Source organism: Haemaphysalis longicornis, unplaced genomic scaffold (genome assembly GCF_048455015.1).
Source record: "Haemaphysalis longicornis isolate Haplotype H1 unplaced genomic scaffold, Haemaphysalis longicornis Haplotype H1 scaffold_3, whole genome shotgun sequence".
Classification (NCBI taxonomy): domain Eukaryota; kingdom Metazoa; phylum Arthropoda; class Arachnida; order Ixodida; family Ixodidae; genus Haemaphysalis; species Haemaphysalis longicornis.
The window spans coordinates 230,076,112-230,100,671 of NW_027526335.1; the positions used below are offsets into that span (position 1 = coordinate 230,076,112).

General features: G+C 46.2%; 2 long non-coding RNA genes across 2 annotated transcripts; one reads left to right on the plus strand and one right to left on the minus strand.

Moving 5' to 3' along the window:
- Window positions 1–1,253: 1,253 nt before the first annotated feature.
- Window positions 1,254–11,336, plus strand: LOC144176033 (uncharacterized). The gene is made up of 3 exons (XR_013323755.1): window positions 1,254–1,480; window positions 1,868–2,015; window positions 10,191–11,336. It is a non-coding gene; the product is annotated as an uncharacterized LOC144176033 (long non-coding RNA).
- Window positions 6,237–7,823, minus strand: LOC144176034 (uncharacterized). The gene is made up of 3 exons (XR_013323756.1): window positions 7,166–7,823; window positions 6,509–6,540; window positions 6,237–6,375 (listed from the first exon to the last, which is right to left on the minus strand). It is a non-coding gene; the product is annotated as an uncharacterized LOC144176034 (long non-coding RNA).
- Window positions 11,337–24,560: the final 13,224 nt, after the last annotated feature.

Genomic DNA, 24,560 nt, shown 5'->3' on the forward strand with positions numbered 1-24,560 from the left:
ATTACAAAAGTTTTTATGTGTCACTGGTATTAAATAATCACTCTCAGTCGATATATAAAGAAGAAAATGCAACTTTTTGTCAACTTTATAACCTCACAAATATGATCTCTACTAGTGAGCTGTGACACCAGAAAAAATGATTCTGGACATAATACAAGAAACTAATTTTAATATTGTGGTGGTTAACAACACTTTGTTCAGGTTATTCGAAGCGAGGTCGACGGGTCCGCTTTCTGGCAGCGATAATAGATGACGCGAAAGTTGCACACAAGACCCAGCTGGCTCGGCCGATACGCCTCTAATAACTCTACTGGAACGTGCCGACACGACTCCTTCAGAGCCATGCTCAGCACGATTCTCTAATCGAGCGAGCAGCCGCTGAACGTCGGTTCTTAGGAGAGCCGCTCTGCCAAAGAACCGCCGGGAGCCGATAATCGCCGCGGAACTGAGCGGTTGAGAAGATGCGGCTCGTTCCTGACTCGGACAACAGCTGCACGCACAAATGTAACTGTAGTGATTCTAGTGAATTATATGGTCACAGGAGTTTATTTTCTATTACTTTGAAAATACAGACGCAGTTCGTCCACTGCTGCCATTGCGGCCTCCCGATCTGTCATTCACCGCCGCCGCCACCGCGGTTCCCAAATGGCGCCTCAGAAGATCCGCTTCGCGAAGAGCGGCTCTCGAAAAGAGCGGGAGCCGTTCTTCGGTTCTTCGGTTCAGTAACTGAGTGGAAAGAGCCGGAAGAGCCGAAGAACGGGTCAAAACTGCATCCGGTTCTTCTGACTCGAATTGTCCGCTCCCACGACAGGAGGCGCGCTGGAGGAGTTTGAAAAATTAACCCCAGCCGGCCCGGCTTTCCCGCGCCGATAACAGATGGCGCAGAGCGACGGCTCATTTGACCCGGGTCTTCGGTTCTTCCGCTCAGTAACTGAGCGGATTCCGCTCACCGGAAGGGCCGATGAACGGGTCAAAACTGCATCCGGTTCTCCTGGCTCGAAATGTCTGCTCCCACGACAGGGGGCGCGCTGGAGGAATTTGAAAAATTAGCCCCAGCCGGCCCGCATCCGACTAAAACCTGACCACAACTGCCGCCAAATCGGCCTAAACGCACCCAACTATGCTGGCAACGCTGTCTTTTTGGCCTCAAAATCTCTCCAACTTTGGTGTGAAAAATTGAGGGGCTTTGGCCATGCTGACAACGCTGACAACGTTGTTTTGTGCTTTTCTTGTTCGTCATATGTGTCGTCTGTCCGTGCTTTTGCGGCACCGTTTCAACTGAACGGACGGACGGCCTGTACGCTGTTGTAGTTTGAAATGGCAGCTGTTATTCCAGCTGACGTTCCTAGGGTGCTACCGAGCCTCACGTCAGTCCGCGCCTCAACTTCGAACATTCAGCTTCGACGACGCAAAGGCGGAGACTTAGCGAGCTCGATTTTGTGGCCGTCTACGTCGGTGGTAGCGACAAGCTCGTCAGGAGGTAAGTGTTTAGTTATGTGATATTGCGCTTTTTATACCCCGAAGAAAACACACAAGGTGTTGCTGGCTTAAGGGCTCGTGGTAGAAGTGTAGGCTCATTTTAGCTACGTGCCATATTTCTTGTGAACGCGCACCCGAAAGCATAGCGTCGTGATTTTTTTTTTTTTTATTACGGGCTCATATGCGTAACTGAGCTCGAATCTGCTAGCTATGGTGTCACTATGCTTACTACTGGTGACAGTTATTACACCGAGGTGAACGTTCACAGCCTCAGTAAGCAGAACAGGGGTTCTGGGTTGCATGCACAAATGCAAAGTGGGCACAGTTACGGAGGTATTTATTTCGGTATCGTATGTGATCGAGACGTCGCTCACTGCTTCCATTACAGGGGCTGGTCGAAAATTTCCACTACAGTCGGCGCACGTGTACGAGTGGCCGACGGGTGACCTGCGCTGTTTCTAAAGAGAGACAGACCTACCTCAAGAGACTGCTTGTCGATGCCTTGGGCTAAGGGCGTCACTGTTCTCGTTGCGGGTGTAAGTATTTCGCAAAATCTGCGCTTCGCAGCCTGTCTTTCGTAGCGACAGTGCAGTGAAAGTATATTCCTGTTGAGAAGCTGGATTATATAAGCGTGCGTGCGTGTGTCCGTGCGTGCGTGTGTGTGTGTGTGTGTGTAAAAATACAATTTGCACCTGTCACCACAATTTCTGTTGTAATTTTTTAGGAAACATAATTGAGAATTCCTGGCGCTCGCATGCAGGAGTTCGAAGATTGAATGGATTCCACAGGATACATGCCGCGACTTATTCTGTTCAGGGGAAAGTGAAATGGAGACACTCGATGCTAACAATGAACATACTGCATACCATGAGGTGCACCCACCTAATGCACTCATATTTGGTGCCCAAACATTGGTGTTGAGTCCATTCAAAGCTGCTGTTTTTTTTTTTATCGCTAAGGCTGCACTACGGAGGTTGCTGTACATGGTCGTTTTAGAAGTCAGTTATTTATTGCAGTTTACTAATGAAATTGCGTTTCGGCAACAATTTCCTCAAGCAATGCAAGTGGGGTTTTAAGATTAAAGGAGCCTCAGGTAATCGAAGAATAGGTAGCCATCGCTACTTTTTTGCTGACACGGGGCACTCCTTGACCGGACTGGTCCCACATCACCAGACGAGAATTTTTCTCACATTGCTCATGCCGTAGTCATCATCCTGAGTCTATTTGTGTACACTCCAGAACAGAGGCCTGTCTGCTCCATATCCGATTTCTCCTATCCTGCTTTATCCAAATCCATCTGTTGCCCATAGGTTTTCCTCTCACACTCATCCACCGAGTGTTCCGTTTTATTGAGGCCTCTCATTCCTTGATTGCAATCTTATAGGTGTGTGCAAGTTTTCATGTAACAAAAGGTGCTTTTAACCGAGTAGTGATGCCAAATTCCGTGATGAAAAATTAATCATAATATTTGACTTCGATCTCTACGTACAGTGCTCAGCGATTGAAACGCGACACTCGGAGCGTGTGGCTGCCGGTGCTTGTTGCGCCACAGGTGAGCGCTTGTGAAAGCGAGCTGATGCATTGTAGTATGCGATGAGCGTGAGAGCGTTCGTGACGCATGCTTAGTGTATCCGGGAGACAGACCTTCAGTGTGTGGTTCTTGGCGGCGCCATAGGGGTGCTACATGCCATGGCTTCAAAACGCTGCACCTGCGTGCTGCGCCGCGACGTGCGAAGCTGGGCGAGCTGGCACCGCGCGCATTATGAAGAATTTGAATGCACATTTATCGCGATGTGTTATCGTGGCGCGGCGCAGCGTTTTGAAGCCGTGGCATGTAGCACCCCTATGGCACCGTCAAGAACCACACACTGAAAGGCTGTCTCCCAGATGCACTAAGCATGCGTCACAAATGCTCTCACCCTCACCATATACCACAAGCGCTCACCTGTAACACAACAAGCACCGGCAGCCACGCGCTCAGAGTATCAAGTTTCAATCGCCGAGCGCTGTACACGGTCACTGGCCAATTTCTTTGGAATGTCCAATAATTCGAAAGCATCAGTGGCACTGCCATCTACCTAGTTGTGCCAGTGTATAACGACGTCTGAAATTTCATACGGTGAAGTTATTCGCCATCTGATTTTTCTGACTTTTCTAACATCTGACTTTTCTAACAGTAGGACGTTTGCCCTTAGGAGCGCATGGAAAAACAACTAACGAAGCAGTTGCACAGAGGAATGACCTGAGCGGCATTTCCAGTTTGAGAAGCTCAGGGTAAAATATGTTTTGAGAGGAGGCTGAGAGCAATGGATCGACGTAGGTGGACAGCTAAGGTTTTCAGGTACATATACATGAAAAGCGTGGGCACGCAGTGGTTAAGGAGGATTAGATGAAATGCAGAAACAACAGTGGAGAAGCTAAGACAGCCAAAGTAACCAAAAGGAGGCAAGGCAGATAGAAATGAATAAATGGAGAGAAGAAATAGAAGCTAAAACGTCGTTAGAAATGTACAGGGCTGAGAAATTGGACAATAGAAAGGAAAATTTCTACGATAATTCTAAGGGAAGCGTTTTGCTTCTGGAGGCTAGGACAGATTGCTTGCGAACTAAGAGCTTTGTGGGGAAGTATACTCAAAGTGATGGGGTATGCGCAGTCTGCGGAAAAGAAACAAACTATGTGGCACATAGTGTTTGAATGCGAGGGTATCCATCCAAACCTAGAGGGAAATGTTTGGCTTCCAGAAGCCGCAGGGTTTCAGGGTAGCACAGAGGAAGTCAACTTCAGGGCTGTCGAGGCGACAAAGAGAAGATTAGAATGCTGGTGGACGAAAAGCACACAGGGGAATATTGCCTAGGACAGTTACCACGTGTAACAGAAAGAATAAGTATTCTGTGCCTAATAAGTTTTTTTGTGCCTGCCCTAAGAGCAGAGCTAGTATTAAATGCGTGTAAAACACGGGTATATTAGTTTTTTTTTTTTTTGCTAAGATGACCTGTCATCACCCCGCTACGAAAGGGATACCACTATCAGTCATCATCATCATTATTAATGAGGTGCAAGCCTTATCTGCTCCATGAGGCGAAATATTTAGTGTTATAAGCAGTGAATGGCCCTGATATTTATCAGGTATGCGTGGAGCATAGCTTATGAACAAAAGTGTGCTAAAAGGAGAAATAACAAAAAACGAGAGCAAGTCCTTGGTGGCTCTTGCAAGACTGCGTGGCTCAATAACCTCCCATCTGGAGCCATCAGATTGCCTGGTATTCATCGGAGCTGTCTGGGGACCTCATGACTCGTGCCTCGACAGTGCACCAGGCGAACCTATCAGTTTACGTGATGTTTCTCAAAGGTATTGGAGTTACTAGCACCGTGTCGTGGTATGGAATGTGCTCGACGTCGGGTGTACTGCTAGATTCTGCACCAGCTAACTTTGGTCGACCAGGCAAGTACAATGACAAGACCAAAGTGCAGGAAGCATATAATGCCAGCTGAAGCCACAATGCTTGTTATTTAAAAACCACATAAGCAGACTAAGTGCCCCAAGGAATTTTTGTAAATTATAAATGCTTCAAACAGTAAACAATGTTGCAAATTGAATGGCGAACACTAATCATGAAGAATTTTAATTTTCCCACCTTTAACATAACATATAAATAGAGATTTCATTTTGTCTTAAAAATATGTATTGCCTTGGTGGACTTGCTCATTTTACCCATTTTTTAAATGTAAAACTGATGCTTCATTTAATTGTTCTATTGCTTCGGTTTAAGTGAAGCAAGAAATTTGTAATGCAAGTTAAAGGTGTAATGGCCATACAACTTCTCACGTGAAACACATATAAACATTTTTTCTTGCATGCTCATGCTCCCAGCGCTGCTGGAGCAGCAAAAAAAGTAAGGAAAGAACGGAAAAAACACTTTTCAAAAATGAACAAGGGCTGGAGTTAAACAGCTGTATATCATGCTTTTCCTGACTGGGGTAAATTGAATAATGCCAACTGTTCAGCTACAAGGTTAGGATAGGTTAGGTATAAAAGAAATTTCATTGCAACACAGGCAATCTGCTTGCCATTTCTTATTTAGAGGGCACCCCTTAAGTGCCCGCTTCGCTTCTGTGGTTTCACGTCGCTGTCGGCTTCGGTGTAACCGAATAAAGAGGGCACCAGAGATAAATGAGATAGAGCAAACAGGAAGGTGGAGGTTCACATCACTGTCGGCTTCGGAGTAACCGAATGAAGAAGAGGGCACCAGAGATAAATGAGATAGAGCAAACAGGAAAATAGAGGAGGAAAGTATGGTGAAAGTGTGAGGGGGAGGGCAGTAAGCAGAGGCCGCGCGAGACATGCTCGGCAGCAGTGAGGCACTGTGATAAAACACCGGAGTTGCGCCCGCTGTCGTGTGTTCACTGATGACGCGGTCACTTCTGAGACACAGCAGCTACGCGCCGTCACCGAGAAGACTGCAGTTTGCACTGCCCTCCGATTTTGCATTGGGGGTATCGTAATCTTGAGCAACCTATTTTTTTTTCCATTCTTTCTTTACTCTTTTTTTTTTTTTCCTTTTGAGAATTATTTCTAGCTCAGTGTTCGGAGAGGTTCACAGTATACTAGTTACGTATTATCATGTTTGCGATTTCTTCTAGTGCAGCCAGTGGTGAGCAAATTCAGTGTCAGATATCCTGCTACCAATCTTATCAAAATCACTCTGTACAAACTGCAATGGAGGACAAAACACGCATGGACTGCCGACATAGCTCAGAACATTTATTTTGCATTCCAACTTTTTAAATGCTACCTTATCTTTATACGCACAGTGGGCAATGGTATCATCATGCTGGACTCCAATGTGCCAGTGTATTTGTCCAACAATGCTCAAACCATAGAAGAAATCATTGTTTCTGAAATAAACCAAACAGAACAAGCTATTCTTAGTTGAGCGCCAGTTTTCTTGTGTGAGCCATGAATCTGGCGGAAAAGTGAGCTTGTTCTATTTCACACATCTGGAGAATGTAGAAATGTGTGGAAGCTTACCTCAGGTGCCACACACACCTGATTGAACATAGCTTGCAGCATATGGAAAAAACAGTGAAAACATGTGTGTTACTGGTGGCTGGTCACAGAAAAGAACGAATAAATGCCGGACTTTTTTGAAAGACAACTCTAGCAGCAAGCCACACGGTCCGCAGAAGCAGCGCGACACAGGACAGTGAGCGTGCTGACCCACTAAAAGACAGCATAACTAAATAAAAATACCTTGTATGCATTAAAATTTTCTGCCAATCCATTATGGTGACACAATTGCTACAAGCGCATTCTCATTGCACCATAATTTGCAACAGCGAATTTTGTGTTTTGTGGATGAATACCATGCTACTTTGGCTTTGTTTTTAAGCTTAATGAGTACCCAAAATCGCAATAATTGTAAGTGTTCTTTTAATTTAGCGAAATGTCGATGCTCGTCTGGTAACATTGATGTAAACAAACTTCCAAGATGGCGGCGCCCATGTCTGTTTACGGCAAGTGAGTTATCGAACTTAAATACCGCTTAATAATTATTTACGGTCTATATTACGAGGTTTTCGAGCTTAAGTGACGCACCCGAAGCCCAAATAGCTTCGAAGCCTAGCGATTCTCTACTGTTAAGCTGTGTATAGTAAAAATACCAGTGGAATCGGCCGACCTGCTTACCGGCGTTGTTGCGCGTCCCGTGGCTGTAACTTGGTTGCTTCATTGCTTGCGGCTGTGCCGTTGTTTTTATAGTACTCCTTTGATGTTCAGGCATGATTTGCCGTGAATGAAACCTGCCTGGTTGCATCGATATTGTTGAAAACCGCTAAGAATGACCGTTACGATTTGCCGATCTTCGCTTCGAGAACTTGTGACGATGCGATGACGATTGGATGTCTTGTGAGTGAGAGAGTGCGAATCAGTCAGTGATCGAACATTCTTTTGAAAACATTTAAATGTAATGAAATCTGATTTTTATGAGGTTGAAATTTACGGGTAAATTTGTCCGCGGTAAGGCGAGGGCGACGCTCACAAATGTTGCACACATCGGTGGCGCAGCTGCCGGTATTGCGGACGTTCAATGGGAATGCGTAGCGAAAATTAGAAGTTGATTAAACGCTGAAAGCGTGCATAATAACCTAACATAATAGACAGGACGAGATTGCAATAGACGTTTGCATGTTTTGGAACATTCAGTGAGCACCTTGCTTACACGTTGGTTGACTTCGATGGCCAAACAATTATGGTGGTTTTTGCTTCAGCTGTCAAATATTACCCCACAATGGAGTAAGCTGGAATGCTATCCCCATACACTGCAGGGTGTCGTTACGTTCTAAATGTCCATGCAATGCATCCAGTACTGTGGGCCCACTGTCGCTCAGCTGAATGCTGGGGAGTGCCACATTTTATCAGAAATGTGATGTGTGCCTGACTGTATCAAAATTTGCCCGGATCCACAGTACAAACGTCAGGAGTTCCTCCACCACAATTTAATCTGGCTGGTGTTGTAGTGGCCAAGGCCAAAAGGCGTTGGCTAAGAAGCTATACACAAGTTTATGCATCTTGCCTATGCCACTAGTGCGTATGTATACAAAATATGCGGGCACACATATATGCATACACGAGCATATATGCTTACGGAATGCAATGCATGCTAGATGAAAAAAAATTGTTTACCTAATGTCAATTGATGTGGTAGTGCTTGAACTGACATTAAGCACTGCTTAGTGACTGTTACTTATGTTGTTCTGTGTGACTAGTACAGCTACTATTCTGGGTTCGACAGTGCATGATGACCTTGGCATTGTTTATGCTGTGAAGTTCTAGAGCGTGTGGCTAAGGCGTTGTGCTGCTGAACACGAGGTCGCGGGTTCGATTCCCGGCCACGGCGGCCACTTTTCTAATCGAGGCGGAAAGCAAAATCGCCCGTGTGTATGAGGTTGCGGCGCATGTTCAAGGTCCCCAGGTGGTCAAAATTTATCCGGAGCCCTCCACTATGGTGTGCCTCATCACCTGCGTTGCGTCGGCGCATTAAACCTTACAATCAATCAATCAAGTTCTAAAAGCGTGATGATGAACACAATATCAGCTGAATTGCATGGCCTGTTTCTTTGAAACTATTGGAGGGTAGAAGAGAAAATGTTTGGGCATGTTAGTTCATACGCACACGAGAAACATAGTGCAGTAAAAACACAAGTCGAGGACGGGACAAGTGCAAAGTTTCAACAAATTCTTTATTGCAGGACCAGCGCATATAAACACATCTGGCTCGTAAGAGGAGAAAAGGAAAAGGAAAAAAAAACAAACAGGAATAGATGAGAGACGAAAACCGCCACGTGCAGGACGAGAAAACAAAATGTACAAACTACATACAGACATCTGGCCGCTAGAGAAACGCTACTTTTTGCACACTACTTGCCACGAATGGGGCTCCATTTTTCAAATTGATGAATACCAATTCGGTTGTGTTTTAAGAAATATTACAAAAGGCAAAAGTAGCAACTGGTCCTGATAAATAGTGATTATAAAAGTTCCCTCAGCTTTCTTGCAATTCTTAAACTTACTAAACTTTAAATCGGTATAAATTGGAATCACTAAGCTCACATGCCAAATTGTTTCGGTGTCTGCGCTTGTGTCACGCAGTGGCGTAGCCCCAAGCTAGCACATCAGGATGGCTAGGTTCTGCTGTCTCACCCTTCGGAAGACGCTCCTCTCCATTTTCTTTATGCCAACGCACGGGCAGGCTATGGAGGCAGCGTCCACCACTCTAGCCAGGCCGTGGCCGACGCTGCAGCATTCGGCACGCCGCCCCCGCGGATTTCAAGTAACGGCTGGCAGAATCTCTGGTTTCACTCGTTGTAGAGCCACGTGTGAGACGAATTCAAGGGATATCCCATGGGCAATTGTTGTGGGTGTCGTTTAAAGCTTTGCTTTCCAACAGTTTTTCGTTTTGATGTTTTTCTCTCTTTCATGCCTATTACAAGCCAGATGTGTTTATACATGCTGGTCCTACAGTAAAGCATTTATTGAAAGTTAGCTCTTGTCCCGTCCTCACCCCATCCTTTGCTTCTACTGTGCTGTTTTCTGTGTGGTCTAACATTGTTACACTCTTTCTTTTTTTTTCTTTCTTGCATGCATATTTCGGCAGACTTCACAGGTTGAAAAAATGACAGATGCAATTCAATAAGGTAGGGCACCTAGCAAACTTATACTAAAATTTATCTGTACTACTTGCATCACACACTGTCACAGCCATCACTAACTCGGGGGAGGAGCCGCACTCCACTAATGAGAGGGTGGGGAATGATGAGTGGGATCACGACTGTGCTTACAAGAAGCAGATGTGGTCCTCACTAGTGTAAGAAAGTCATGGAAGCGTGATGCAGCTTCTTATGTGTGACAGTTACGAACGAGTAGAATGCCGCTGTCTCCCTTCCGCATCATCATTCCTTCTCTCGGTCTTGCCATCTTTGACATGCTGGCCACGTCATCCAGCAAGATGAAGAGCATAACATTGCCCCTTGAAACGGGCAGTGTTACGTCACCCATGCCTCATTGACATGGAGCCTCCTTTAAGGAGTGCGTGTGTGTTTGCTCATGCATATATGTGAAATTTCGTTGTGCCATGTAATCCTGTAAAAGGAGAAATTTATTTTTTTCTCCTTGCAATCATTTGTCTAACTGTTACTGCCCATTTTTTTGCCAGGACCTGTTACTCCGAGGGAGCCACAAGCCAGGACGCAACAAACTTTGTATAAACTTGGCACCACAGGTGTTATGTTGCTGGAGCCCAACTTCTGTTCATGGTCAGCGGAGTAGGGTGCCTCATCTGTTTGAGCTGCGTGTTAGAGCCAGGACACTTGCGGAGCAAGAAGAAAGTGATTGCTGTGGAGCGATTCAGTGATTTTGTTGCTCATGCCCTGCAAAAGTGCAAAAAGAATAGTTTTGCAAAGAATTATTAACACTGCTAAACTTTTTTCTTTGCGTGCGACATGGCCAGCAGCGACATGGCCAAAGCATTTTTCATTTTGCTTCCTATCGCTTTGGTATGAGGGCATGGCTCAAAAAGATATCCTGAAGATAACTACATGTACGGTTCTCATTGCTGGCCTTGACCGGGGTCAACTGTTGTATACCCAACTTGGCCACTTGTAGGGCTGGCAAGCCGCCTTGCGGAAGGTGCTACAAGAGGGGCGCAGCTTATCCGAAAGCGCCACAGCCCCTGAAGAAATTTTTGTCAAGTAGTGCTCGTGCTACTGCAAAACATTATGCTTCCGCGCTAGAATGACGGCGTTGCCACGCTTGAAATATGGCCAAGTTGGAACTGTTTTGCACACACTCAAGCATTTCCGCATGTGCGCAAACGAGCGTCATGCCAAAAAAAAGCTTCTCCATGTAAAGACAAAGTTGGTAAAGGTTTGAACGCTTGAATGAACAGGTTTGCTCAAAAATTAATAATGGTAGTCAAGCAGGCAGATATATACCTGTATGGTTTAGTTGTGCACTTTGACTTCTGCATAGGTGAGAATCGGGTCCGGCTGACTGATACTGACTTGTGACTAAGTGCTGAATTCGAAGTGCTGACTGGTGATATACATACCGACTGGAACGGTCGGTACTGATTGTTACAGCCACTACATCTTGGGCCAGCAGTCACACTGTGAGAAAAGCGAAGCTGGTGAGGTTGGAGATTATTTAGCCCCTCCTGTCGGGGCGTGCCGCTCCTACACAGCAATTTTTTGGCACACTGGCCCCCATTGTCGCTGGCTGCCATCGGTAGGTCACTATCTATGAAGCCAGTCGTGGTTTTAGCCACGGCAAAGTAAAAAAAAAACAGCGGAGATGGATAGATCCTGTCTTTCATACTCTTCAGCTGACTATACACATAATCTACATGGATTGTTTATGTATTGTTGTTGAAGTGCAATTGCAGTATGCTAGAATATAATTTTCAATGGGTACGTGTGCCTTTCATGGCCATTGCTATTGTTTTTGGTGCCTACAGTTTTGTACACCTCAATGTAAGCACACAAATGACGCAAATATATTCGTTAATTGCAGTTCACGAGGATGGCTTGGTGGGCTAGTTGGTGTAGCATCATAAAGGGTTGACAGCGCGTAAACACGACGACTGTCTTCTCTTCCTTGTGTCGTCGTGTTTATGCGCTGTCAACCCTTTATGTTAATTGCAGTTGTACGCCTTATAGCATAAAACCTGCATTACAAGTGTATGTCGGTGTATATATTTGTGTGGATTGCTATGAATAAAATTTATTTACTAGTGCGATTCCTTTTCTTGTGTTGCATCTTGTCATTATAGTTTGTATCTGCTTGTCCAAGTGTCAGTTCTACCCGCCGCGGTGGCTAAGGCGTTGCGCTACTGAGCACGAAGTCGCGGGTTCGATTCCCGGCAGCGGCGGCCGCTTTTATGATTGAGGCGAAAAGCAAAAACGCCCGTGTGTACGAGATTTCGGCACACGTTAAAGATCCCCAGGTGGTCAAAATTAATCTGGAGCCCTCCACTATGGTGCACCTCATCACTTGCATTGCGTCGCCGTGTTAAACCCTAAAATCAATCAACCAAGTGTCAATTCTACAAGTAACTTTGACGGCCAGGTCTTGCTTAACAGAATGAAATGAAAATATGGCAGCAAAGCAAGCCATAAATCCTACTTTATTTTTCACTAAGTGCAGACAAAATTTTTACTGAAAAGTTGTCAGTTCGTCTGTGTACACTAGCTGGCAGGAAAGGCCTCCACGGCACTATTACAAATTTAAAAGTTCCCAATCATAACATGGATGGGATGACAATTTGACCAAAATGTTTAGAGGTGGCACAACTTTTCACTGCGACCAGACTTGTCTGCTCTTGCCCGAAATGGCAATATCTGGTGTACACCATGGTTTCCTCACTGTTGAAAGAAATACCCTAAATCCTGAAGGGCTGCGATAAAACACCGGTCTGTCAAGGGAGCACCAAATTTCTAAGTCAATAAAAATCTTAAAGTAGAGGTCCTCTATTAGTCTAATGTAGTTAAGTGATCTCAACAGCTGAAATACGCATCCTTTATGCAGGAGGGGGGGGGGGGGGGCTTTGTTTTACGTGCCGAAGCTGCACATGCTCCTTGAAGGACACCACATTAGGAGCTATGGATCAAGTTGGACCACTCGTGGGCCTTGAAATGTGCAACGAAGTCTCTATACAGAGGTTTTCTTTTCCACCTCTACCAGAAAAATGGCTGCCACAGCTGGGATTGAACCAACGTCTTCAATGATGGCAGCAAAACATCCTAGATGCTGGGCAGTTACAGTGGGTTACCGCAAGACACGCCTGCTTAGGTCGGCTTTATTGCACGACACCTACGCCACGCAAGAAAGCCTAATGCACGCAAAACCTTGCCCAAAGCCAATTTGTTCACTCTGGTGTACATTAGATGAAGTGGAATGTTACCAGTACAGAATTTATGAGCTGGGAAGAACCATCTACTCAAGAGAACGGCATGAGCAAGACATTGAGTTATTACTTGTTGGCAATGCCTGCAGTAACATCCTGGTCCTAGTAGGCATGCATAGCAAGGGCCTCTTTTGAATGACTGGAAGGACTGCATCCAGTCAAATATATACTGCTATTCACAGCATGTTGAAGAACCACATCCATGTGTGCCAAATTTTGTTCACTGCTCCGCTGTCTTTTCTTCACCTTTTTTTTGTACCATTTTCTAATCAGTGCACACACTCGTGTTAGGTCGTGATTGCCCAAGTTACCTTTGACCTCAGCTTTCAAAGCTGTTACACTAAACCAATGATATTCATATTCGAACATAATTTATTATATTTGCAGTTACTTTTTCTACTTGCACGTGATTTGCAGTACCGAATTTTATCATTGTACACTTCTAGCAAAAAAGGAATATCGCAGGAGTAGTGCATCTAATTCCTTTGGAAGATAATGTTTTTGTTTTCGCAATCTGATGTAGCATGCACAGTCGGCGCTTCATTTTCATTGTTTTCTGTGAACTACATATCCTCCATTATAAAGAAGAGTTTGGAAGTCATTTGACTACAGGAAGTGCAAGTAGGAGCGCTTGAGTGGAGGAAGCACAGCTTGGTCATCGTTCTGATTTGTTTTTTTGTTCAGTACGACGACTGTGTGTGATACTGAGCTTCGATATCAGTTGAAATAGTTGGCCTGTCCTACTGCCAGTGGAGCCTGTGGGGCCAATACACTGCACAAGCATGAGGAAATGAAGCCACACAGGCCAGAATCTGGTTATATATATATTGTAAGAAAACTGTGCCTCTCTCACAAAGCCATGTTGATTCCTCGAGCTGGGGCTCCCCGCTTTTTCCGCCCCTCCAAGTTGGTGGCTGCCCTCTTTGCTGTCGTAGTAAATTGACCACTGGCCATGCTCAGCTCCCTTTTCCCAAGGCTTCAAACCTCTACAAGTACCAGAGTCCGCTTAAGATGAACTCCATGTGCCATGATTAAGACGAACAACACTTTCGTTTACTTGTAACATCCACAACGCAATACCGTCCGCTGAAGACGAATTTCTGGTAATAGAAATTTTCGCCGTCCCCTCGAGTTTGTCTTAATGTATATATATATAATGCTAACCGTCTCTCCGCACTATCGTCCGCTGCGCATCCTGTGCAGCTACAGCACTCACTAAGTGGGTCCAGATGGACCCTGCTCCTAGTGCCTCCAAAGTATAACAGTACCCTGTCCTTGCCAATCCCTGTGAGAGCATACGCTACTGTTCAGGGCACACACAGGCTTGAATGACAGGCTTCACTCAACAGCGGGCACAACACTACAAAGTGGGGAACCTAGTGCTCCCGCATAAAAATAGTGCAGGTGGAAACGTTATCTGTTGTGTAGTCCTCTAAACATCTTGGCTGTGACTCTTATAAGGCAAAAGCTGTGTCACCAACGGCTACTGCAGACCATTTTTGAAATAAAACTTTTTCCAAGATCATACCAAGGTCACACCGAAATGTGCACAACTTTAAAAAGGTCGCCTCCAGATGAAATCTTCCGACAGTGTTTTCGGTACCTTTAAAGTGTGCCATGCTTTGTACAACAACAACACAAGGAAAGATGCACAAAATTTGTGGTAAGAAGCATGCTAAGCCCCTTGTTAGTTGTGCGATGAGACACCTTTGACTTGACATAAAGCTTTCATTGGCCAAATCAGTGATGTATCAGGGACCACTTGAAAATGTGCACCTTCGGTAGAAAATTACACTGGCCGTTTGAGTGCAACATTGTAATTGTGCACCCAAGTTGACAAAAAGAAAAATAGTGGAAGAAAGCACGGATGTAATGGCACATAATGTAACAAATGTTTTGCATCAAATGAAAGAACAATTTGTGAGTGAGCCCCCTCTTTATCAATCTACTCCAAGGAATGTGCTCTTGCCAAACGCCTGTGACCTTTTTTATGCTTCTTATACCTGATCCTGTGACCTTTTTTTATGCTTCTTATACCTGATCGACATACCTTAAATAAATCGGTTGCAAGTAGCGCCCGTCCTGTCTGTTCAATGTCCTTATGGTCTTCGCACCCAGAACTGATGCACGTACCAATGACCTCTTGAAGAGTGGTTGGAAGGTAAAAGTGGCTATGGTGCAGCTGTTCCACTAGTAGAAACAGAAAATCCAGGGTGGTTGGGTATAAAACAGATTTTCACCCAAAGGCCAAATTGGGCATAAAACAGCACATCATCATATCCTAACGCAGAATGCAAACACAAAACAGTGCGGCACTTTTCTGCTGTATATGTGGCAATTATTTGGAAGCAGTCTGTACCTGCCTTGCTGACATAAATATAAGCGAAGCAGGCATCATAAGTGGGTAGCACAGGTAACAGCTGTAACTAGAGCTCCTATGTACAGTTAAAAAGCATTGTGCGTTTCGTTGTTCGCCCTTCGCACTAAACTTAAGACAACATGCTCAATAAATTCTTCTGAAAGGAACATACATATACCGACACACGTCAAAATATGCGACTACAGATCCCACAGGCTAGAATGCACTACTAACGCTACTAACATACTGAAGCGGAGCTTGCACGCTCTAGTAGATTGTAAAACCACGTTGAAGCACACTAGGTTATCTAGAAGTTCTGAGTTATTAGTCACTACTGCTAGGCATATTCCATCACAACTATGAGATAAAAGCGACGGCCGGAAGCACGCCGGGCAATACACGAAGCAGCACAGGCACCAATGTCGAAAGCTTGCAGGAAGCGTGACGCTCGCCTTCCACTCTCAGATTACTTGGCACAAACGGGTGGTGGTGCTGCACGAAATGCACCACGGTGAGCCAACTTCACACAAGGATCGCACGGAAAACACTCAGCAGCAGTTTGAAGAAAGCAACCAGCAAGAAGGGCACATTGCAGGAGCTTCCTACTGATTCACTGTAGCTCGGCAGACGCGTCCTGTAGGTGATGGGCAGCATAGCTGAGCGAAGCGACTAAAACCTGACCACAACACGGTCGTCGTTCAGTGCGCGTTGCAACACTTCACACAAGGATCGCACGGAGAACACTCAGCAGCAGTTTGAAGAAAGCAACCAGCAAGAAGGGCACATTGTAGGAGCTTCCAAATAAAGCTGGGCTACTGATTCACTGTAGCTCGTTAGACGCGTCCTGTTGGTGACGGGCAGCACAGCTGAGCCGCAACACGGACGTTGTTCAGTGCGCGTTGCAAGTGTTGCCAGCGTAGCCGTGAGGGGCAACGTTCAGTGTCGGTTGCGGTCAGGACGAAGCAGTGTTGCCAGCACGCGTTTGTACAGTATGCTGGCAACAACGTCCGTGTTCCAGTCAGGTTTTAGTCGCTTCGGCCGGCCCGGCAGTACAGTTGCTTTCCCGCGGCGATAATAGATGGCGCAGAGCGACGGCTCATTTGACCCGGGTCTTCGGTTCTTCCGCTCAGTAACTGAGCGGATTCCGCTCACCGGAAGAGCCGATGAACGGGTCAAAACTGCATCCGGTTCTCCTGGCTCGAATTGTCTGCTCCCACGACAGGGGGCGCTGGAGAAATTTGAAAAATTAGCCCCAGCTGGCCCGGCAGTGGAGTTGCTTTCTCGCGCCGGCAATAGCTGGCGCAGAGAGCGTTGACCCGGCTTTTAGGCTCCGTTGGCTCTTTCTCCATGGTTTGCAGTGCTGTGGCAGTAGTATTAACTCTATGGCTGTGGCTCGCCCCGTTCGACACGGATCACTGAGCGGGCGAGAAGGGTCTCCCTCTCTCCAAAAGAACCGCCGCTCACTTTTACTGAGCCACGGCTCACTCGTTCTTCAAAAAGAGCGGCTCAAAAGAACCGGATCACTCCTGAGTGACGCATCTCTACCAGCAACGCCTTGGATTGGAGTTGGTTGCTGTGGTCGCTTTGGTGGATTTGATTTATTGAGCCTTAGATCAGAACGGCTGGGTTAGAACTGCTGGCATAACCAAGCAGTTGGCGGACAGCTTATTGTGAGGAGAAGACCGACTACGCGACTTCATGGTGCTTGCAGAAGCGAATTTCTCCCGTGTATACACTCCACTGTGCCTTGTACATGTCAGGAAGTGATTTGATGTGTTGTGTTTGCGAAATCGCGGCAAAAGGTTTGTGTGTATATTGCGACACCAAGGATAAGCGGCTTCAAGAGCCCGAAAATTCAGGTTTGTGGAGGCAGGTATTTGAAAATGCCAACTGCTTGAGTAAACTCTACCTCAAACTGCTGAAACTACGATGAGTTCGTTGGATGGGCTCATAAAAATATCGCAATGCTTTTTGAAGTGCTTTCATAGGTTTATAAATGCGTACTTAATATACGAATAATTTTGGACGTAGATGCCCGAGACGAGGCTTTCATGAAAGCCTCTGGACGTTTATTTACCTTGTTTATCACTCGACATAAACACGGGCACAGATTGGTAGATCGCACAACAGGAGCTTTAATTGTGCACGAATGATTCCTCTCGCATTCGGAGTGCCCTTGATAAAATAAGACCATTTTGAATAATGGAGATTGTTTTGAAGCTGACAGTGTTCAACGTGATGTTTTTGCGTGACTACACTGATATGACTACATGCCAGCGTGAATGTGCTGGTGCAAGTTATCTTTGTCAGCAAAAATATTTTCCGCAACAAGCCCCACTTGAACTCGTTTTTCAAACGCAAACTACAAGTTGTACGTGTTTGAGATATTTGAGAGTCCTTTCAATAAAAGTGTAGATGCGAGTCTCCGAATTGTGGCTGGTTTGTGTCCATCTGTTTACGGTTCTGTCGCAGTGTAGCGTGAATATTTTCGTTTCTGTTTTCATTTTAAAGCTTCATATTTTGCTGGTATGACTACGTACAATTCAAGCATGCATATCCGTGGGTTGTTCCATGTATTTTCTGATGCGTGCACACATGCGTGCACACCACAGGTTATTTGAGGCGCTCCAAAAATATGCACTGGATACACGGCATTTTTTTTTGCAGCGGTCTTACGCCAAGTAGCGTGCACATACGCAAATGCATTTATGTATCTGTTCTTTTTATTTCTTTTCGGGTACTGTGTGCTTCGTGAACGTCGGCGTCGCAGGCAGCTGATCCGTGTACTGTCGTCTGCTTTTATTGGAGAAGCGGCGCTTTCTAAATTATTTCGGCTTGTATTCCCGCACAACTCGTCAGCGTAATATTTCTATTATTATAACAATTGTGAATTTAAAAAAAAACGTGTGAATTGTTGTATACTTATTTTACGGTTGTTGTTTAAATTAAGCCGCGTAGCGAACTGCTGTATATGTTTATTGTGTTCTTCAGAACAAATTCCGCCGGCGCTCCCAGGTGGTGCCACATGTTTATTTGAAACTGCAGTGCACGAGGCCCATAGTGCCTGACAAACCCACACACACGATCCTGTGAAGTGCTCGGGCTTAACAAATGACAGGTGGATGATATCAAACGTTGCTCCTGTATCACGCAGAACCTTGCAACCGATGCCGTTCACCGCCACGTCATACGTGTAAGGCAAGAGCAAATCGCTGTCCTCTGTAAGCAAATTAGCAGACACATTTGGCTGCCTGCAGCCTGTTGCGATGTGGCCTGGTTGGTGGCACTTATAATAGGTCAAAGATCGTTTTTCCTAAAACTTGGAACCCTTCGGTTCACTCGGGTTGACCGTGTGCCCTTGGGCGGGAACGTTGTCGGGTTTCCCTTGGTTGCTGTCTCTCGCTCCTTTCTGAAATTTCTTGAAAGCTCCCGACGGTTTCTTCCGCAGTTCTTCCGAACTTTCCCTCCTACACGAACAGTACTCGTCAGGCAAACTAGCTGCCATTTGCAACGTTTCGACCTTTAGCTTGTCCTGAATCCACAGGCACATTTGCTCCGGAATCGATGCATAAAATTGCTCTAGCGCAATCAGTTCGATCACACGTTGCTTGTCCTCGTATGCGTTGGCACTTTTAGGCCATTCTTCTAACAAGCTCATGGATTTGTAACCGAACTCGGAGTACGACTCCCCTTGATTACGCCTTGTGTTGTGATACTTCATCCTTAGGGCTTCTGTAGACAAGCTGTACGTTTTCCTGAGCTGAAGCTCAATTTGTTGTAGTCACGTGCATCCTCATCTGTCATTCTCGCGATTATGTCGGCCGCTTCGTTGGGAAGCAATGTCAACAAGCGTTGCGACCAGGTCTCTTTTTCAAGTGCTGCCCTACTACACGTTCTCTCGAAGTTGACGAGATACAAAGTGATGTCACTGTCAGCCTTGAACGGTTGCATGTATACACGCATATCGAAGCTATCATTGCGTTCAAGGTTCTGCAGTTGCATCTCTTTCAACTTCAGTTCTACCTCTCGCTCTTTCAATTGCAGGGAGAGGGCCTTCCAACGTTCCTCTACTTCGTCATCTTTCGCTCCGCATTTGGATATTGCCTCGATAATTTCAGGCTTACCGCATTGACTTCTGCACTGTGATGCCTAACTCTTCAGCGAGCAACACAAGGTTGGGTTTCGTTAGCGACGTGAGAATCATGACTGCAGATACCAAAAGTGTCACTCTTACACGTACTACTTAAATCTAGCAGTCAAAAATCCTCGACTACCAAGAAAATGTCGTTAATGCTCCCAATTAAGTCAAACACGCCGTGACGCTGGCGTCACCAAACGGGACGCCAGGGCCGCCGACGACGCACGCTCCATACCCAGACCTGCCAACCAAGCACCATGAAAATTAAGGAGATTGGAGCATCAGGGAGGGGGTGTTTTTTAAATGCAGAGCATTTCAGTAACTCACGATGTCACCCGCGTTGTCCCGTCGTAGTCCGCACCATCGTTGTCCGCACCCCTCCCCCTACACTATTATAAAAGAAAATACTATCCGGTGCCAGGATTCGATCCCTCGACCCTGCGGGCGGAACGCAATGTACATGGTGCTCTACCCACTGCGCCACAAAGCCGACACGGAATGGGACGCAACGAACGCGCCTTATATCGTTGACTCATTCAAATTACTGATGACTAGCGCTCTCTCGCCAGCAGTTGCCACAAGTGCAACAACATTAACGTAACGCAAACTACTTAACGTCGTGCGCCCCCGGAAATGCTCTGCATTTGATCGTGCCCCTCGCGAGGGGGATGTTTCACTGCGTCGCCATGCGAACAGTTTCCCACGCTTTAGTTTCAGTTCTTTCTTTTCTGGGGTGCTGACAAGCGGCGCCACCTCCTCGCACTTCGCCGCGGGAGGATCCGCGGCGGGGGCGAGAGATGGCGCTGGCGTCTCCGCGGCCGCGTCTGTGGCCTCCGCGGGCACCGGCGCCGGCGCGGGGTCATCGCCCTTCTTTAAAAGCTTAGTTCTTCGTGCGCACGGCGTTTACACGCAGAACTTCGAAAAATTTCTAGCCTGCCCAAGAAAGCGAGGAAGCAGAGGAGACACTTGTCCTTACTGGCGCCATCATGCGGTGCCCAGTAATAATAATAATAATAATAATAATAATAATGATAATAATAATAATAATAATATTAATAATACTCAATCAATTTTTAGTTTACATTTCTGACCGACATCTTAAAGGGTTGAGGGTGTTTATTGTGAGCTGCTTTGTTCTTGCATCATGTGACAGACAGACGCAAACGTTATGATGCCTTTTCCCTCACCTTCTTTCAGCACAGTGGCGAGCGCATTTTGGGGCCAGCCTTTATAAGAGCCTAAACCAACATTCCGGCAATTCCCAAATGCACGGTGCACACGGTGCTATTGTGGCCAGAATATATTTAGCGGCACTCTACGGTATGGTTACAAGGAACAAGAAATATGTGGCGAGTGCTCTCCCCCAGCACCGCAGATGTTGCAGCAGGGAAGACACAAGCACGCGCACGATTAGGCAACCACTTTTCGGGAGATTAGAGATAGAATTCGTACAATTAAGAAATGTGGTAGAAATTCGGGAGACTCCCGGATAATTTGGAAGGGTTGGCCGGTATGCATACCGCCGCCACCGTTGCCACCAGCTGTTACGTATTCAGCGGCTGGACGACGGACGGGTGCCGAGGAACAGACGACTCACGCAGTGCCAGGAAGACAATCCCGTCTATTCACTCAGCGACGCGCTTCTTGTGCGCTTTCGAACCAATCATAGGGAGGCAAAAACAAAAAAGAGGAGCCTATATCGCGGCAAGCAGGCAAGCTTATCGGAAAGCCAAACGAAAGAGCATGGCAAGCTCGGCGAGTGTTACAACTCGGCCAAAGCTACCCATTACGGAAGGCGTTCAAGAGGATGACGCTTCTTGAACAACTGAAGGTAGGAACAGGTAGCCAACATTCGAGTGAAGTTTGTCGTGGTAAGCACACATGTGAAAACAGATCCTTGGTTGCATTGGATTTCACTGGGGAATCCAATTCTGACAAATCAGAGATTGGTTCGACAAATCTCTGTCAAACCAATCAGAGGGAGACAAAAACAAAAAAGAGGAGCCGATATCGCGGCAAGAAGGTAAGCTTATCGGAAAGCCAAACGAAAGAGCGTGGCAAGCTCGGCGAATGTTACAACGCCCATAAGAACCCTCTGGTCATCCTTGCCGAAGCCGAGCGGCGATCCCTTACCTGCCGGGCGTGAGCGAGTCTTTGGCTAGGGTTCTGCGCTCGTACGATGTGCACGTCGCTCACGTCCCCGCGCGCCAGCTGAGGCACGAGCTGGCGGCTATCAAGGATGGAATCAAGAAAGAGAAGTTTCCTGGGGTGGTGTACAAAATTCCTTTCGCCGACTGCAACTATCGCTACATTGGCGAGAGCGGCAACTTGGAAAGAAGATTGCGTGAGCCAAAAAATGACGTGAAAAACAAGGAGATTGCGTCGAATGCGCTTGCGCAACACGTGGAATCCACGACAGAAAAAAATAGGCTGGGACGAAGCATCAGTTATCGCCAGAGAAAGGAACTGGCTGTCACGCCGATATCTTGAGTCCCGGATTATTCAAACTACTACGTAAAACACACTGAACCACAATGCAGGCAATATCCCTCCTACGTATGCAAGATGCCTGGGGTGATTACTTCGACGCACTTCTTCGACACACCTCTTCGACGCACTACTTCGACGCACAAGAAGAGCAATGGGAGATGCTGCTGTCCAGCCCCTCTCTGCCTACCCATCTTCAGCTGGTGGACAGAGCCCAGACGGCGCAGATAGAATATGGGCTACAGTGGAGAAGGAACCACTCCCCTGGGCCGCACTCTGTGCCGTTCAGAAATCTGAATAGAAGTATTTCTTCCTCCTGATCCTCCTGCTCCTCCACCGTCTCTGCCGACGATCTCGTTCCCTTTGTCCGCGATGGCAGAGACGGAGAAGTGAAATCGTCTAACACCATGTTTGAGCTTTAATTTTATACAAAAAGAGTTTCCACTGATGTGCTACACCAACACAATTCACCCACCCACCATTCCTGCATCATGCATTAATTTAACCTTACGAACAATATCTCTTTGAAGTAATAGAGGTTGTGGTTAGGTGCAGTTCACTTTTCTCTGGTTTCACTATTTGCAGGGCGACGTAAGTGGTTTCAAGTGAGTGACGTCGCATGGGTAATCTTTGTGGGTCCCGTTTACAGCTTTGGTTTCCAAACACATTCACAGGGTGGATTGACGCGAATTTTTTTACTGAATGTTTGGTCGCCGATAACCAGTTTTTTCAACTATGTATCTTTCACCCGACCAGACGAGTTTTCGTCAAACCTATTTTAAATCTTAATTCTGGTACCTGACTTCGCAGTATTTTTATTTTTTGTTTGAGCAGGCTTGCGGCCTACTTTTCTCATTGCAGAAAGTTTTCTATTACACTCCAGCCTGCGCAGTGTTGCACACTATGTATGAAATGGACTATACGGGCACGCTGCTTTTGCAAGATGAATAGTAGCCAGGCCACAATTTTAATTCATTAGGTGCGAGCAATATGTGGAGCATGTTGGAAAAATTTTGCCGTCTATCCATCATTAAAACGAGATCAGTGCAGATTAAAAGAGAGCACGTGGCGGAGGTGGTGCTGCTTTCGCGCCATTCCCGACACTGGTAGGGAGACACCAACGGTGTGATGTAGAAGCACCGTTCACCACCTGCCTGTGCCGAAATTCCCGCGACACGCCATCTCAATGGGTAATGTGGGCTTTGTCACCTCTTGCACACCTGTGAAATGGAGTGTGCAGCCGGTGAAGGGGGGCAAAAAAGGAAAGGCTGACTATGACAGCCATGAAATGCCAACACTGATGGACAACATAAGAAGAGACCGGTAGCCAACACCCCTGCTAAGCAGGGCAGGCATGACCACTTAGATGGTGAGAGTGACAAGCACAGTTGGCACGGTGTACAAAAGGCATGATAGCAGCACCTTCTTTGGACTTCCAAAGCCAGAGCAAGACTCGTGCATCAGGCAGGGCCTCAAGTGTGCAAAGGAGAAGAACGAGATGCATTTTTGTAGAATGAATAAGCCCCAGTAGTACGTACATGCCTAGGAAGATAGGAGAGGACCCTCACGCATGCAGTTGTGCCTGCTGACCCGCCACTGAGTGGGGTATTTTTTGTGCCCATACCAAAGCCACACATCCACGCTCAACGAGGAGAAAGCAGTGTCATTGAGTTTTGGTAAATAAAGGTTTATTGTATTTGGCGACTCATCGTACGAATAAAATAAGCGCAAAAAGCAACAAAGTGTGTGACCTTATGTAGCACTGAGACCTATCGCACTAGGAAAAAGTGCACATATAGCCCCATTGAAATGACGGCAGACATAATTTATAATGAAAGCACAGGAGGCGCACTAATTAGCCGCTTTGAAATAAATTTCGTTTTGTCATTGCAAATGTTTCTCAATTTTGTAGAAATGTTATTTTAGAGCAGTTTTGGCAATTCCTGTCGATTTCATAAAGGAGCCTTGGAGAAGTGGACAAAGGGACCTAATGGCTATTAAAATGAATAATTTTAGCCAATAAGCCTCAATAAACCAGTATTAGTTAGCCAGTAACATCAAAACCATTTCACATGATGCTAAAATTTATGGCACTCCAATGTGGTCGTCCTTCAATCGGGTCAAGGTTTAGTCACGGACGTCTCATTAAACTAGTTAAATCACTCATTTACAGCAAATAAACGTCAATCAAGCAGAGAGCCTCAATTGACCCGTACTTTCAAGCAATATTTTCATTTTCGCTATATATGGCTAAAGTACCAAGTATTTTTGTTCTCCTTCAACAAAACCGCATGTGCTCCTCTCTTTCCGCCACGCTCCATTCACGTTCATCACTACTTTCCTCCAACTCCCCGCGGTGGCGGTAATCATCCGCACTGGAGCGCAGTAATGAAGCCACCTGGTGTTTCCGAAATTAGCTGTCATCTTGCATAGCTTGTCGCCAATTGAGGTCCACTTAATTCTCCAGCGCGACCTTCGTTGGTGTTTGCCTCCCACAGCCATAACTTGTGTCACCTACGCTCAACGGCTTCGCTAGTCGTCCACCTTCACAGAGTGCGAGGACTCAAATTTATCAATTTTTTCGTTGACGGAGAATTGAAGAAACAAAACACGCAAGGTCAGCATGTGCTGCGTCCCG